The sequence below is a fragment of the Capra hircus genome, chromosome 12 (genome assembly GCF_001704415.2).
Source record: "Capra hircus breed San Clemente chromosome 12, ASM170441v1, whole genome shotgun sequence".
In the NCBI taxonomy this organism is placed as follows: domain Eukaryota; kingdom Metazoa; phylum Chordata; class Mammalia; order Artiodactyla; family Bovidae; genus Capra; species Capra hircus.
In genome coordinates, this window is record NC_030819.1 from 51898956 (window position 1) to 51911884 (window position 12929).

Sequence of the window (12929 nt, forward strand, 5' to 3'; positions counted from 1 at the left end):
AAACCAATACAATATTGTAAAGTAATTAGCCTCTAAAATAAATAAATTTAAAAAATTAAGTTATTATATATTATGCTATTTAATTTATAAGCAAGACCATTCTGAATTTTCTTTTTCCTCAAAAATAATTAACAATTTGTACCCACCTTTTCTTTCTTGTTTCATTAACCATTACCATCCAGATTAATCTTTCAAACCCTTCTTGCCTTTGCTCTCCTTCGCTAATAGCACATGACTAGTGAATGAAGGACCGTATGATTGCCACAGGGTGGGTTCAGGGGGTACTGGGTGAGCAGAGATGGGTAGCATCCTGTCATTTTCAAGCCATCTGTGCTGAAACATTCTGTCCCAGTCAGTGCAAAAAAGCAGAAAGCAAGACAGCATCCCAGGTAGAGACAAAGAAAGGAGAACTTTACATCCCTGAAAGTCAAAGTGAAAGTCACTCAGTTGTGTCTGACTCTTTGCCACCTCATGGTCTATACAACCCATGGAATTCTCCAGGCCAGAATTCTGGAGTAGGTAGCCGTTCCCTTCTCCAGGTGGTGTTCCCTACCCAGGGATCGAACCCAGGTCTCTCACATTGCAGGCAGATTCTTTAACAGCTGAGCCACAAGGGAAGCCCAAGAATACTGGAGTGGGTAGCCTATCCCTTCTCCAGGGGATCTTCCCCACCCAGGAATCGAACCGGGGTCTCCTGCATTGCAGGCAGATTCTTTACCAACTGAGCTATAACTATGATGATAGTGCACATAAGAGAAACTCACGTGAAATAACGGATGAAGAGAAAGCAAAGTCCTAGGACCCCAAAGTGAAATTAACAAGGCCATAGGACTTTTAATTTTTAATTTTATATTGGAGTCAAGTTGGTTCATAATGTTGTGTTAGTCTCAGGTGTACAGCACAGTGAATCAGTTATATATATACATGTACCTCTTCTTTTTCAGATTCTTTCCCCATATAGGTTATTGCAGAATATTGAATAGAGTTCCCTGTGCTATACAGTAGGGCATTGTTGATTATCTATTTTTATTTATCACAGTGTGTATGAAATTAATACCAAAGTCCTACTTTATCCCACTCCCCCTCCCACCTTTGCCCATTTGCTAACAATAGGGTCATAGGTTTAGAGGGTCGATATACAAACATCAAACACATTTCCATAGAATAGTAATGAAAAAATATATATATAAAATTGTAAAAGAAAATAGGATTTAAAAGCATTAAAAATATCAAAACCTAACATGCAGGGATGAATTGACAAGATGGGCAAAAGAAGACATGCAGGTGCCCACTGAGCAAACGCAAAAGTGCTGAGAGTGTCTGGTCATCAGGGAAAGAGCCACTAAAACCATAGCAGAGGCCACTCCACACGCTATGGAAGAAACAGAGCTATGTTGGGCCTCGTTGTATCACTTCTGACCCTTCTGTGGGCCAGTGAGGTGGGAGGAAGTGGCCTCCGGGCGGCCTAAATGCCCCAGGCTTCCTTCCCCACATAAACAGCCATGGGGTAGGGAGTCAGTTAGTCCACAGGCTGGCAGGGAGCAGAACACTTGCTCAGAAATGCCTTCCAGCCTTTGTTTCCACCTCATTCCAAGTGTTCGCTGCAGCTTTCATGGAGAAAGCAGTCCAAGATAAAAACTTGCCTGTGTTTCTACAAAGGCTCCAGCCTTGCTTTCTAATTTACTCTCTTAAGCGCCCTTTAAACTTCATGGTAATGGCAGCAGGAAAACAGAAGGGGGAAAAATGAGCCATGGAATAAAGTTCATTTTGGAAAATTCACCTCTTGTATGACCATGTCTCCATTGGAAGCTCTGTAGCCAAGGCGGGGAGTTGGCAGGTAGGGGAGTATGGCTGGGGGCTCCCTCCAGGGGGAGCTAGTGGTGACGAACCCACCTTTGAAGACACAGGTTTGATCCCTGGGTCAAGAAGATCCCCTGGAGGAGGAAATGGCAACCCACTCCAGTATTCTTGCCTGGAGAATCCCATGGCAGGCTACAGTCCATGGGGTCGCAAAGAGTCGGACACGACTTAGTGACTTAGCACACACAACACTCTGGAGATGACAGCGAGGTTAACAGGACTCTGAGAAACAACACACCTAATTTCACGATGACCCTCCCTCACAGACCTCCCCTCAACTCTTCAAAATACACCTTTTGATTGTCTTTCATTATAAATAAAAGACAATGGATGTATCAAGCAAATAGGATGGATTTATTCTAAAGTACATCCTATGACCAAACAGCCAGATTCTGAGGCTGTCTAAGTGATTTCCTCTGGGCAAGCTCCATGGAAGAACCCAAGTCTGTACTGTTGTTGTTCTTTAGTCTCTTCAGTTGTGTCCGACTCTTTGTGACACCATGGACTGTAGCCCAGCAGGATCCTCTGTCCATGGGATTCTCCAGCAAGAATACTGGAGCGGGTTGCCGTTTCCTTCTCCAGGGGATATTCCCGGCCTGGAGATCGATCCTCTGTCTCCTGCTTTGGTGGGTGGATTCTTTACCACTGAGCCACCAGGGAAATCTGAAGTCTATATTCAATGCATTTAAAAATACCCAACTCTCATTACTCCCAGGGGTTTCTTTGAATGTAAGAAGTAAATTACTAAATCATATTTATATGCCTGAAGCGATCTTATCTGTACCTGAGTGACGGTACAGGAAAACAGATACAAATATTTGTCTACAAATATTTGGTATGCATTCTCAGTTCAGTTCAGTTCAGTTCAGTTGCTCGGTTGCTCAGTCATGTTGGACCCTTTGTGACCCCATGGACCGTAGCACGCCAGGCCTCCCTGTCCATCACCAACTCCTGGAGTTTACTCAAACTCATGTCCATTGAGTCGGTGATGCCATCCAACCATCTCATACTCTTCATTATTCATGCATTCTCAGTTTGCTTTTAACACATGCTTATGAAGTCAGCAGGCCTGCTGTTGTTTTCCAGGAGTAGTTCTTAGTATCAGTCCAGGTAACCAAATTGTGTGTATGTCTACTGAAGGTTGGTTTAATAAACTGAGAAATAGTTTTAGTAATGGCAACCCACTCCAGTCTTCTTCTCTGAAAAATTCCATGGACCGAGGAGCCTGGTGTCTAAAATTAACCCGGCTCCTAACATTAATCCTCCAGGCTACAGTTCACCAGGTGGCAAAGAGCTACTGAGCACATTCAGTATCACAAAGGTATCACAGCCATTACATTGAAAAATCCAGCTGATTTCTTGTCTAAGGGACAGATACCTCCCTTACAGAAATTTCGTAAAAATGTATATTTGTGTGTATACATACTTTGACTTTATAACCTGGATGTTCTCTCACAGAAAGGAGCACTAGGTCTGGGAGGTTTGCAGAGTGGGTTCATGATATTCATGGTAATGTCACAAGAAAGGTCCTGAAATCTTCCAGAGCTTTCTTCTGAATCTGAGGTGACACATCTGACCCAGTCATTCAGTCATTTAAATACTGGGACGCCCTTGCTCCCTTCTGAAAGCCAGGGCAGTGCAAGTTGGGAGAGGAAAGGGAACAAAGCCCTGCTCTATGACTTAGCCACAGGGAGTACACGGCACAAAGAACCTGGAGAACCCATCATGGTTGCCTGTGTGGAGACAAGCAGGGGCAGAGCACAGAAGTGGTCGCTGGGTCATTGACCTGCCTGACTGTCCTCTTGGGTCTGGGAGCCTCACAGCGCAAAGATGGTCATCAGACTCCATCCCTGAGGAGGGCTTTGTGCTCTAGGTTGTTCTTGAGCTGGTGACTCGCCTGCCTCCTGGAGACCAGGGGACCCAAGACACATCTGTTGTCTCCCGCACAACTTAGGCTATTTATTTCCTTGTGGCTGAGGGTAACATCAACCCTCTTCTCCCCTCCAAAATGAATGTTCTAGGTTCCTAAACCTTTCCCTGAGCAGAGTTTGAAAGCAGAGAAATAGGAAGATGGTATTTGAATCTAGAATTCTCATTTTAGAGCAATACCCAGGGAATCTTAGACTCCCAGAACTGCCTTTTCTCTAGCCTTTAGGTCCTTCCTCCCTCTCTCTCTTTTTCTTTCATTCTTTCTCTCTTCTTTCCTTTCCCTTCCTTCCTTCCTTTCTTTCTCTCTTTCAGCAGTCAAAGAGACTTCAAATCCATAATTCTCTTTCTAGGAATCCCCTAAACTAACAAGGAATAAACTTCGCAACCAACACCTTTATACACAAGGTAGTGTGATGAACAGGGCAAGGGTTTCACCACCTGGAGCTCTGATGACAGATCCACTGCCTTCTCTCTGGGAAGAGCAGCAAGCTTTGTTTTCCCTTGCTCCACGTCCACAGAAATGATTCTCTGATTTGCTCTGGTCTTCCTCTGCAGGCTGCCCCCTCACTGCTTCCTGACAAGAAGGAAAAGGCTGTGGGTGACCTCTGCCCCCTGAACTCCACTCTCAGCAGGCTTTGGGGGAGATAGAACAGCCTCTGCAAGCTTCTCCTCCAAAACCATTGCAATGAGAGAAAATCAAGTCCAGTTTTATTTGTTTACTGCTAGGAGCCCACCCCACTTAGACAGAAAATTAAATAAGAATAACATTTTCATAAGCTGATTTTTCAGGAGAAAGTGTAGATATTTAAAATATTATCACATCCATGATCTTTCAGATGAAAATTTTCACCTAAAGAAAGGAAAGCAATCTCATCAAGTGCCAGTTTTGCCTTTTTTTAAAATAAAAATTTAAAGGTGAAAATGTAACATGAAATTATAAAAGCTTGAATAAATAGATCTATGTATCAGGGATCCATTGTAGGTACCAGCATATGCTTTGTATTTCACAAAATAGATGTTGCTAGCATTTAGATATCCAGGGCTGCCAGAACTGCAAATGTTTCCTTAGAGACCTTTTAAAAGCAGAAATCTATTTAATTCATAAAAAATTTTAATGAAAATAATAATGGCAATGTTACAGTTCCAGATGTTAGAGTCTTTAAACCAAATTTTCTCTTTCCTTTTTCAGAACCTTGATCTCTGCAGATGAGTGGCATCGTACTGTCCAAGGCACAGACAGACAAGTATTCTAATTCACAATGTGAAAGGCAAAAAGTGGAAGTTGCTCGGTTGTACCTGACTCTTTGTGACCCCATGGACTATAGCCTACCAGCCTCCTCTGTCCATGGGATTCTCCAAGCAAGAATACTGGAGTGGGTTGCCATTCCCTTCTCCAGGGGATCTTCCTGACCCAAGGATAGATTTCCTGCATTGCAGGCAGATTCTTTACCATCTGAGCCACCGGGGAACACACGGCCCAACAAGGGGCACCAAGGCCTGTGATTCTCTGTGGCAACTCAGGTTTATGCTCAGGCTTTAGACTCTTTATAGCCTCAAAGCCTGGGTAGCTCAGCTGGTAGAGCATCAGACTTTTAATCTGAAGGCCCAGGGTTCAAGTCCCTGTCCAGGCACCAAAAAGTAAACAACTAAACAAAATAAAAATGTCTTTTAATAACAACATTTATACTTTTTGGGGGGCTTCCCAGTGGCTCAGACTGTAAACAATCTGCCTGCAATGCAGGAGACTGCACTCAGTGACTTACTTCCTAGGCTTGTGTGCTTGTATTTAGCTGTGTGATTTAAGAAAAGGATGAGACTCAGGAAGGATAGAAAGGATTTCTTGGCATATATAGTAGGAAAGGTAGACCCAGCATGACCAGGCTGGAATTTTAAGACACAGAATGACCACATGACCATTTTAAGAACAAAGGTACAGAAGTTAATAAAGAGGAAGAAAAAATGCGTCTAGCTTTATTATCTTGGTGAAAAATATCAGGGATCTGAGTGTGTGTCAGAGCTGCGGGATGTCTAAACATGGTAACTAATCTCTGGTTCCCTTGTTTTCTATTTTGTCAAAAAATCTCTGGTGGGTTTCCTCTCTTCCCTCAGTACAACATGCAAGTATATCTGAAGAGACCCATAGACTTGCTTCTGTGTCCAACTCTTTGTGGCCCCACAGACTGCAACCCACCAGGCTCCTCTGTCCATTGGATTTCCCAGGCAGGAATACCAGAGTGTGTTGCCATTTCCTCCTCCAGGGGATCTTCCTGACCCCAGGGATTGAACCTGGGTTTCCTATATTGCAGGTGAATTTGTTACCGCTGAGACATCAGGAAAGCCCTTCTCTGAATGACAGGAAGAAACTGAAAAAAAAAAAAAAAAAAAAGCTATGGATCTAGAGAGGAGAGAATGCTCGATGGTGGAAGTCTCAGGGTGTGCATGTGTGTGGGGGCTCAGGAGACAAGAAGACCTTCTTCCTAAGCCCCTGTTTCTCAGGGTGCATTCCAATTTTTTCACAACCCTGCAGTCTCAATTTTCAGATAAAAGATGAACCATCATTGGTCAAGCCTTCTGTGAGAATCTGAAATCTTAACCCTGTTTCCACGAAGAAATGATCCTGAGTTCCAAACATGAGACTTCTTCAGAGCTTCAGGAAAGGAACCACAGGAGTGTTGAGCTTCCTTCAGTGTAGCCAAGAGACTGAGACCTCTAAGATTTGGAACCCAGAGTCTGAGTGGCATCTCTCCTCCTTGCTTTATCTTGTGGCCAAGAAGAAGTAACCACCATCACAACGCCTTCCAATGTGGAGGAACATTCAGCCTTCATAACGGTTATCTTAATGATTTCTAGAGCCGGAAGAAGAAAGTTTTCCGGACTAGACTTTTGGGGAAGCATTGTTGTTTGTTTTAGATCTATGACTGGTAGACAGATCAGAGACTACATATCACACAAGCAGGATTTAAAAACGTTGCATTTCAAGAAAAGTTGACCAGAAGCATTCACATTTTCCCTGCTCGTTCTTAACAACATCAGTGTGTGCTCTTGTGATTTATGGCCTCACTTGTGATACTGGCACCTGCCATGGATAAGATCATTAAAACTCTTTTTTTTTCAAGTCTTTATTTATCAAAGCCATGGAAAAATGACATTCCTATTAGCTTGAGTTGGAAAAGTTAGAAAAGCATGGTGTAACTCATTCCAGGTAATATCTTTCTTTTTGTATAACCATTACCCAGACCTCTCTAAAGAAAGAGTTGAGTGTGAATTATTTCAAAATCAAAATAGTCTCTTTAAAATTGGAAATGCATTATGCACCTGAGGTGCTGACAGCAAGGTCCATGCCAAGTATTTGATCCATGAATACCCATTTTCCAAGCTCTCTGGGTCCTTAGATCTGCGTCTCTTCCATTTTTTTCCTGTGGCCAATTTTCAAATAAGGGATCGGGAAACAGTTTAGAGATCATAAATCACACTGATGGTTGGGAAATAAAAAGGGTTCCTTTGCTTCTTCAGATGTGGTTCTACACATTTTTACACATCTTTAAGCTAAATCAGAAATCCAGATGCAAAATTAGGGTGCTTACATATATCATGTCTCTTTGTGACATTCCATGGAGGAATGCAGGGCTGAGAGAGACCTGACCTGGCTGCAAGCTGGCATTAAAAGTTCAGGTCAGCACTGCAGAAAACAAGGGAGAAGAGTTTGGGAAAGTGAGAGTGTGGTTCCACTGCTGTGTATACGTTTCACTGAGTGACTAACTGAACCAAAATATAGCATTCACTGCATATCAAGGAAATATCTGTGACTTAGTAAACAGACCTAGTGATAGTTTGAGCATAAGCTTATTAGCATGTGAAATGAGGGCAATTGTACAGTAGTTTGAACATTCTTTGGCATTGCCCTTCTTTGGGATTGAAATGAAAACTGACCTTTTCCAATCCTGTGGCTACAGCTGAGTTTTCCAAATTTGCTGGCATATTAAGTGCAGCACTTTCACAGCATCATCTTTCAGGATTTGAAATAGCTCAGCTGGAATTCCATCACCTCCACTAGGTTTGTTCAGAGTAATGCTTCCCAAGGCCCACTTGACTTCACATGCCATGATGTCAAGCTCGAGGTGAGTGGCCACACCATCCGGGTCATTAAGGTCTTTTCTGTATAGTTCTTCTGTGTATTCCTGACACCTCTCCTTATTCTCTTCGACTTAGGTGGAATTTCATCCTTGCATGAAATTTTCCCTTGGTATTTCCAATTTTCTTGAAGCGGTCTCTAGTCTTCCCCATTCTATTATTTTCCTCTATTTCTTTGCATTATTCATTTAAGTGACAGAACAATAATGAAAACAAATAGTTTCATTTTCACATTAAAAAAATTCCAAACTTTCTGATAGCAGTACTGAGTCCTTTCTGACTATTTTTACTCGTCTTTATTGTCCTAGTGCTTTTTAAATAATAAAAATATGTTACTTTTCTAATCATAAAAGTACATTTTAAAACACCTACACTGTCTTAGAGACATTTTAGATCTTCCTGCCTTTCAGCTGTTCTTTACACGTTGGTTCTTTACATGGCTCTCCTCTTGCACACTTTTGGATTCTCTGGTGGTGTGTGCTTCTCATTAGATGTTTGTACATTCTGAGCATAAGTCACTTTCCTTCCTAAAGAGACTGCAGGAGGACTGACTGTAGGGACAGTTTACTGACTGTAGGTGCCTCTCAAAGTAGTAACACCGTAATGATGTTCATTAAGCTTTCTCTTTTCACATTTCTTCTCCCTGCTTCCTGTGGCCCCCTTTCTATTCCTTGACAAGGAGGTAAAAAAAAAAAATGTACTGAATCTCAAATGCTGATTCTGGCTGAGAACATTTATACCAGGCTTGATATTTTTGTATTCTTACTGCACTCAGTGGGCTTCCCAGGTGGCGCTAGTGGTAAGAAACCTACCTGCCAAAGCAGGAGATGCAAGAGATACAGGTTCAATCCTTGGGTCAGGAAGATTCCCCTGGAGGACACGGCAACCCACTCCAAGAGTCGGACATGATTGAGCCCCTCCCCTCCATATACATCACACTCAGTATTCAGTAAATGTCTTCTTTCTTAAAGAACAGTGACTCTGGTCATCATTCCACACTCCAGGATCCTGCCCTCATCCCAACCTGAATTTAAGGAGAAAGGTGGAACTTAGTTATATGCATACAGATGACGAGAGAAAGTGGTTATTTTAACAGCTAAGATGTCCTGTTTCTTTGGGTCTTACCTTTATTTTATTAAGCTTTTTTTTCTTTACTTATACTCATTTGATAATTAACTGTCCACCTTTTTGGAGTAGGAAATGGCACACCACCCCAGTATTCTTGCCTGGGAAATTCCATGGGCAAGAAGAGACAGGCAGGCTACAGCCCGCAAGGTAACAAAGAGTCGGACATGACTGAAGTGACTTAGCTAGCATGCACGCACACCCATATGTCAGACTATCTTACATAGTTGCATGCTACAAGGAAGGAATGAATATAGCATCATATATTTTAGGAACTTCACAGTTTGTTAGTTAAGATCTTAATTTTTGTCTAATATCCTTCTGTTTGGGACTCAACTAGGATTCCACAGTATCTTTGGTCATCAAAGCTCCTTCAGTTTCTCTGGATTGTGACAGTTCTCAGTCTTTCCTTGTTTTTGACAACCCTGACAGCTTTATGGGGTATTCTGTAGGCTGTCCTTCTGTTGGAATTCATCTGACGCTTCTCTCAAGATGAAGCTGGTATATTGTCGGGAGGACGATTACACAGGAAAGGTGCTAGCTCATCACACCCGGTCACCATGCACACTGTCAACATGATATATCCCTGCTGACACTGACTGTGGTCACCTGGCTGAAGTAGGTTGTCAGGTCTGTCCACTGCAGAGTGACTCTTCCTTTTATCCCTCTTTTCCATGCTTGACTCGTCATTGTTTTATTTTTTGATTGGAGGAATATTGCTTTACAATGTCGTGTTGGTTTCTGCCGTATAACAATGCAAATCAGCCATAATTATTCGTACGTCACCTCTCTCTTGAGCCTCCCTTCCATCTCCCTATCCCACCCAATCTGAGTCATCACTGAGCACCAAGCTGGGCTCCTTGTGTTATACAGCAGCTTCTCATCAGCTGTCTTGGAGAAGGAAATGGCAACCCACTCCTGTATTCATGCCTGGAAAAGCCTATAGACACAGGACAGTGGGCTACAGTCCATGGGGTTGCAAACAGTCAGGCATGACCTAATGAGTAAAAAAAAAAAATATTCCATTCATACTTGACCCTTTAAAATGTAGTGACTGCATGGCCCACTCTAAGGTGTGAGGATGAGGCAAATTCCAGTGTTTTTATATAAAGGGATATTCGGCAATACAAAAAGGGGGAAAAAGCCATGCTACTGATAAAAAGAACAATGTAGTTGAATTTCAGAAATATGATGATGCAGGGAAGAGGCAGGCACAGAAGTGTACCTCCTGTAGGATTCATTTATATGAAATTCAAGGATAGACAAAAGTAATCTATGGCCACTGAAAAGAGAACAAATGACTGCCTCTGGGGAAGGGGCCTGATAACAAGAGTTACGAGGCAGTTCTCTGAGGTGATGAAATGTCCCATGTGCCCACTGGGATGTATTCATTTGGAATGCTTCAGTTAACTGTAAACTTAAGGTGTTGATGTCGCTTACATAAACCATACTTCAGTTGAAATAATACACTTAAGAAGAATCTTTAGCATTTATTGTCAAAGAAGTCATTAATGGTCTTGATAAGAGCAGCTTCAGTACAAATGTTGAGGCAGGACATTTCCTGGATTTTTGTAATCAATACTTTTCATTGGAGTGCAGTTGATTTATGATGTTGTGTTAATTTCTGCTGTACAGCAAAGTGCTTCAGTTATACATATACATATATATATTCTTTTCTTATATTCTTTGTCGTTACTTTGTATCATAGAATATTGAATATAGGCAATAGGACCTTGTTGTCTATTCATTCTATATACAAAAGCTTACATCTGATAATTCCAGCCTCCCACTTCACCCCTCCTTCAAGCTTTCCTGGCTCTTAAATTTCCCTAAAAGACTTGCAAGAATGGAACGGAGTGAGTGAAAGAACTTCTCTTGTTAAAGAAAGATCACTAATTAAACTTGAGAAATTAGAAGAGGACAGAGGACTGAAGATTTATGAAGGAAGAATAAATCAAACTGCATGAGCATGCAGTAAGAGTGCTGATCCTGTAAAGGAACTAAAAATAGCTTACGCAGTATCCAGCTGCGAGAGTGATCCAACTGGAGGGGCAAATGCAAGGAGATGCTAGCGTTCCTGCGACAGGCTTACCGCCAGACCCCAGCCCAGCAATCTCAGTCCACCTTACATCTTTTTATAGTGATCTCTGGAGCTTTGCTAAGCCCCTGAAACACTCTAGTAAGACATAATCCCCTAATTTTTATGGCTTTGCAAGGACACACACAGGTACTAAGGAGCTGTAATTTTAGAAGCATGTGGAAAACGACGTGTAAAATAATATAGTGTATAGCAGAAAAATCAGTACAGTTCTCATGTGATTGTCTAGTGAGTCGGTGGCTGCATTTTACTTTACCTCATGTGATTTGAGAAATCCTCTAGAATATTAAAAAGAGAACAGAGAAGATCATTAAAAGAGTTGAGGGGAAAAAAACTTCTCTGAGAATAAATTTGGAAAATTATCCATCACGCTGAAGGGAGAGAAATCGCAAAAGCCACTCTTTGTTGGAATACAAAATCTATTCTGCGTAAGAAATTAGAACTCTCAGAAAAACTGTTTAACTTCTCCTGGAGCTCTGGGTAGAAACAGTATCTTAGCGAAGACACAAAAGCGCTGAAGGAACAGTCAAAAAGACAAAGAAATAAGACCTTTCCTTTGTATATTTGTCCTTGGGTGGGAAAGGAATCAAGAATTCCTATACAAATGTTTTTTCAGAACCTGTATATAAAATCTAGAACTATAAAAATAATAGCTAAAAACTGGGAGTTTAAGGCTCAGATACTCTTAAATCTTTTCTTAAAAAAAAAAAAAATTGGTGGGACTAAGTATTTCATTACTAAAGCAAAATCCAGCCTCTGAAGTATGAATTAAATGGAGAGGATTGTTAAGATATATGTGTGCATGCCAAGCCGCTTCAGTTGTGTCTGAGACCGTGTGACCCCATGGACTGTAGCCCACCAGGCTCCTCTCTTCATGGGATTCTCCAGGCAAGAATCCTGGAGTGAGTCGCCATGCCCTCCTCCAGGGAATCTTCCTGACTTAGGGATCGAAGGCTCATCTCTTTGGCAAGCTGGTTCTTTACCACTAGCGCCACCTGGGAAGGCTGTTAAGATATATACATGCTGGCGATTAATATATTTCAGTGAAAAACAGAGAATGCGGATTTTACATTTAATTATGTCGAGTTTAATTAAATCATTCCACCACATACATTTTTTATTTTTGCAATCATTCATTCTATAAACATTTATTGAGGACCAATACTGTTCTGGGTACTTGGTTTTCAGAGATGAACACACAAAATCTATTGTCAGATAACTCATTGTTTGCATTTTTCTGGATATTTTTTTGGTCTTGTTTTTTAGAATAGTATTTATTTCAAGACTGGGAAATGGAAAAGATCTCCTCTTAGAATTCCTTCTAATCACATAATTTTATTTAACGTCTTATTGCCAGTTCTGGAGATCAACATTGCTAACTCATTTACATTGGTAAGAGCTTAAATAAATATATAGTTATTGTTGGGCTTTGAGAAAGGATATTAGGTTACATACCTAGGGAGCTAAAGGCAATATAAAGAAGCATTTACGTCTGTTTTCCTATGGCATGGGGTTTTGATTCCAAAGAACTCCTGCACTTGTTATTTATTCAAGCTTTTCTCCAACATCACAATACCAACTGGTTATTCATTCTGTGTATCTTTGCTTTCACTATTACATGCATAATAAGTCTTTTAAGATGTTTCGAGATAAACCTGATATCTTTAGGTAGCTGAATGGTTACTCAGCAACTGAAGGTTGGTTTTCTCTGTATTTCCATCTCTATGTCTGCAGATAGACACAGAGGGAGTAATCTCCAACCAAGAAAGGGTGGTGGTGCCTTTTC

At 41.4% G+C, this 12929-nt stretch overlaps 1 non-coding gene across 1 annotated transcript; it reads left to right on the forward strand.

Moving 5' to 3' along the window:
* On the forward strand, nt 5348-5420 carry TRNAK-UUU. Its single transcript has one exon. It is a non-coding gene; the product is annotated as a tRNA-Lys (tRNA).